Raw genomic sequence first — 5,124 nt, 5'->3', positions numbered from 1 at the left:
TGAGTTGGGGATTTTCCTCTCTTCTCGGAAATCTTATTTTAATTGAGTTGGGGATTTTCCTCTCTTCTCGGAAATCTTATTTTAATTGAGTTGGGGATTTTCCTCTCTTCTCGGAAATCTTATTTTAATTGCTGAAGCAAATTTCTTTCTCTTAGCATGAAGCTTGTCAATTACATTAGCCACAGCAGTTTGAAAGGAAAGGATCGAGTGAGTGGGATGGACTGCTCACGAGATGGCGTTCGAGTATTCCTCAGTTGTATGGCAGCAGCAGTGAAGGTCAGGCGGCTTGGTAGCCTCACCCATCAGTTGGCAGTGTAGAGAAAGGATGGGGGCAGCGGGGTGGGAATGAGGCCTCTTTAGCAGATAATTGAGGAGCATGACTCCTAGAACATGGTTGGGTGAGAATCGAGCTTCTTTTTGTTCACTTGAGACATTTGGCGTAGATATGTGAAGGCACGTGAGGCATTTCTTTCTTCCATCTGCTTAGAATATTTTGGGGAGAAAAGATGTACACAAATCTATGTGGCACAAACCAGCAGATTTATTATTCTTAAAGACCTTATTATTAAGGGCCCTTTTTATTAAGGGCCTACTCAATAATAGAGTGTCTTAGGGAAAATGCTTTTTGGACTTGGAGGAGCAGGAGCAAATGTGTCTGGCTGAGAGGGATTTAGGAAGGTTTTATTCATTCAACTAGCATTTTAAAGTTCTTTTAAGCAGCTCCTAGACTAATGAAAGTTGTAAGATTTGATGTGGGCCCTGAAGGCTGAGTAGAATCTTGAAGGATTTATAGAAAGTTAGTGACATAAATGACTTAGAATCAAAGCAAGATACTGATTCCTCTGGCACAGGAAAGAAGTCAGTACATTGAAATCACGGAGATGTTGTTCCACAAAAAATTAAAGGCTTCTTATACTCAAAGTTCTTTCCTAGATATGATTCTCAAGTTTGGCCTATTTCTTTCCTTTTTTTTTTTTTTTTTTGAGACAGAGTCTTGCTTTGTCACCCAGACTGGAGTGCAGTGGCGCGGATCTCAGCTCACTGCAAGCTCCGCCTCCCGGGTTCATGCCATTCTCCTGCCTCAGCCTTCCGAGTAGCAGGGACTACAGGCACCCGCCACCACGCCTGGCTAATTTTTTTTTGTATTTTTAGTAGAGACGGGGTTTCACTGTGTTAGCCAGGATGCTCTCCATCTCCTGACCTCGTGATCTGCCCACCTCAGCCTCCCAAAGTGCTGGGATTACAGGCGTGAGCCACTGCACCCGGCCAGCTTGGCCTATTTCTTAGTTTCTTACTTACCATATGTCTCTCTCAATTTACTTAAGTTAACCTTAAGGCCAGCTGAACAATACACTTGAGTGGGAAGGCCACATTCTCAATCTGACCTTTTTTTTACAGGGCTAAATCACTTTGTTTAGTTGACAGATGTAATGGGCCTTTATTGCTCAAAGCTCTTATTAGACTTACTTCACACTGTTTGAGATCTAGAAACAGTTTGCTTTTCCAACCATGTGAGGCCTCAGGTTTCTGTACTCTATTCTCTTTTGCTTTGGCTTGAAAATTGACACATTGTTTCCTGAACTTAACTCATTCTTTCTTTGCCAGACATATCCAGGAGCATTCTACACAAAGAGCATTCTGGCGGCGCTTTCCAAGCTGTTCTAGAGCCACAGGCCCAGTGAGCATTTGCCCTGCCCTCATAGTTGCTAATTAGTTTGCTAGTGTGTATTAATAGTCTGCATCTTTTGGCTGGATGCGGTGGCTCATGCCTGTAATCCCAGTACTTTGGGAGCCTGAGGTGGGCGGATCACCTGAGGTCAGGTGTTTGTGACCAGCCTGGACAACATGGTGAGACCCCGTTTCTACTAAAAATACAAAAAAATTAGATGGGTGTAGTGGCTTACGCTTATAGTCCCAGCTACTCATGAGGCTGAGGCAGGAGAATCACTTAAACATGGGAGGTGGCACTTTGGGAGGCCGAGACGGGTGGATCACGAGGTCAGGAGATCGAGACCATCCTGGCTAACACGGTGAAACCCCGTCTCTACTAAAAAAATACAAAAAAACTAGCCGGGCGAGGTGGCGGGCGCCTGTAGTCCCAGCTACTCGGGAGGCTGAGGCAGGAGAATGGCATAAACCCGGGAGGCAGAGCTTGCAGTGAGCTGAGATCCGGCCACTGCACTCCAGTCCGGGCAACAAAGCGAGACTCCGCCTCAAAAAAAAAAAAAAAAAAAAAAAACATGGGAGGTGGAGGTTGCAGTGAGCCGAAATCATCGTGGCCACTGCACTCCAGCAACAGAGTGAGGCTCCGTCTCAAAAAAAAAAAAAAAAAAAAAAAGGAGACAGTCTGCATTTTTCCAGTCTTAAATATTCTTTTCTTTGAAGCGTGCCACCTGACTTTCAAGCCAGTGCCACCTGTGTGTTTGAACTTTTTATTATGATATCTCCCACTTGAAGGTGCTAATTTCTGAATTAGTTTGCGTTGGCTTACTAGTAACTGTTGTAACCAATAGACCCAAAATATATATGGCCTTAATACAATAGAAGTGTATTGTTTGCTGTCATAGCCATGTGACTGGGTATATAGATTGATAGGATGGCCATTCAGGGACCTGAGCTATCTGAAGCTCTAGCCTCTTTACCACGTGGCTTCCAAACTCACTCTGGGGCTCGTGGCCCTACCAGCCAGTCAGAAGGGGAAAGCAGCATGGAAGAATATACGTGAGTCAGGCCTGGAAAGGACGCACATCACTTCTGCTTGCATTCCGTTGGTTAGGATCTCACGGCCAGGTGTAGTTGGGAAATGTTTGTATACCCAGAAAGGAGAGCAGGAGGTGTATTCTCATGGATGGTTAGCAGCTCCTAGCACTGTTCTCAAACATTTAGGTTATTTAGAATGATTTTGCTATTTTGCTATCGTAAGGTATAAATAGATGTGATTCTTTGTTTATAACTCTCCATATTTCTGATAGTTTTCTTTTTTTCCCTCTTTTTTTTTTTTTTCTGAGACAGAGTCTTGCTCTGTCGCCCAGGCTAGAGTGCAGTGGCGCGATCTCGGCTCACTGCAAGCTCCGCCTCCCGGGTTCACGCCATTCTCCTGCTTCAGCCTCCTGAGTAGCTGGGACTATAGGCGCCCACCACCACGCCTGGCTAATTTTTTTGGTATTTTTAGTAAAGATGGGGTTTCACTGTGTTAGCCAGGATGGTCTTGATCTCCTGACCTTGTGATTTGCCCGCCTTGGCTTCCCAAAGTGCTGGGATTACAGGCATGAGCTACCGCACCCTGCCAATAGTTTTCTTGTAATTGAGTCCTATATATAAAATTACTGTATAATAAAACTATCAAATTATGTCAAAGAGGTATACGCATTTTAAGATTTTAAGATTCTTTAATATACGAGTCAATAAAATCTTGTCTTTGACACTGTGAACATAGTTTAATCTATTTCCTCTCCATCCCATTAGTCTCCCCTAATTATGCCTCATTTAACTTTTTCTTCAGAACCTCATGCAGGTGTTTCAGGGCTTTGTGTCATTCAAGGATGTGGCTGTGAACTTCACTGAGGAAGAATGGAGAGAACTGGAGCCTGCTCAGAGTCTTGTACAGAGATGTAATGCTGGAGAACTATAGGAACCTGGTCTCCTTGGGTAAGCTTGGGTCCTTCTACCCCAGATTGACCTTTCAGGATACCTTTGCCTTCTAAAGATTCCCTTGCTTCTATTAGGAGATGATAACAAATGAGGCTTTGGTGATTTTCCCCCACAGAATCCAGATCAGAGCCTTAAACTGTTTTTCACCCTGCTTGGGGAGAGATTATTTAATTGCTCTTGACAGTTATTTCATTTTCTCCTCTCTAAAATGCAGCAGAGTGGGACTGAGAATAGGGTGGTCCTTTCTCTTTTGAACTTAAAATTACATTCTGTTTGTGTCTCTTAGTAGGATGTCCATTTTCCAAACCTGCTGTCTCCCAGTTGGAAGAAGTGGTAAACCCACAAACACACATGCAGGAGGGAGAGGTGCCAAGAAGCAGCTGTACAGGCAAGTGAGAACAAGGCAGATTGCATCTTTAGAAATAAGAGTTAGGGGTTCTTCCCAAATCCTCCAGGCCTGTAGAAGATGTTGAATCCCCCTGCAGTCTCATCTTCACTTGACCACGTCAGAATCCTAATAGCTTACCCCTCTATTTCTTCCCAGACTCAAGGAAGAGATACTTCCTCCTTAAAGTTATAACCCCAATGCATAATCCAGAGATCACCTTTGTGCCTCATCCTGAGGCATTTTATGAGGCTATTCCCCTTTCTTCTTTAGTAGCTGGAATCACTTCTTCATTTACTCTGTCCTCATTCTACCTAGTTTTCTGCTGTCTAAGAAATACGAAGAGAAGGAAATAATTTGAATAATTTTAAGATTATAAAACTGACATAATTTGTTGTATAGATTTGAGAGGTGAGGGAGTAACAGACAAAGAAAATTCTCAGGTTTCTGGTTTGGATGTGTAGGTGAATGGAAGGTCTCTTCCCTGAGATGGAGAACACAGGAGAAGTAGCAAGTTTAGGGGGTGGAAGATGAGTTCAGTGTATCTTAAGTTGTTGGAAGTGTCTGTAATAAGTCTAAACCAGTGGTTCTTAACCAGGGACAAGTTTGCCCCCCAAGGGACATTTGGCCATGTCTGAAGTGTGCTATGGGCATCTCATGGGGAGCGTCCAGGAACCAGGGATGCTGCTAAATATCCTACACTGCACAGGACAGGGCCCCACACGAAGACATGTCTGTCTCAAATGTCAATAGTGCTGCAGTTGAGGAAACCTGCTGTAAGTGGTGATGTCTGGGGGCTAGATGAATATAAGGAGGACATGCCAAATGTATTGTAGTAAAGGAAAGAGATTTTTTTTTTTTTTTTTGAGACGGAGTCTCGCTCTGTCGCCCGGGCTGGAGTGCAGTGGCCGGATCTCAGCTCACTGCAAGCTCCGCCTCCCGGGTTTATGCCATTCTCCTGCCTCAGCCTCCCGAGTAGCTGGGACTACAGGCGCCCGCCACCTCGCCCGGCTAGATTTTTGTATTTTTTAGTAGAGACGGGGTTTCACCATGTTAGCCAGGATGGTCTCGATCTCCTGACCTCGTGA

Source organism: Piliocolobus tephrosceles, chromosome 16 (genome assembly GCF_002776525.5).
Source record: "Piliocolobus tephrosceles isolate RC106 chromosome 16, ASM277652v3, whole genome shotgun sequence".
Classification (NCBI taxonomy): domain Eukaryota; kingdom Metazoa; phylum Chordata; class Mammalia; order Primates; family Cercopithecidae; genus Piliocolobus; species Piliocolobus tephrosceles.
This window is presented reverse-complemented; position numbering follows the sequence as displayed.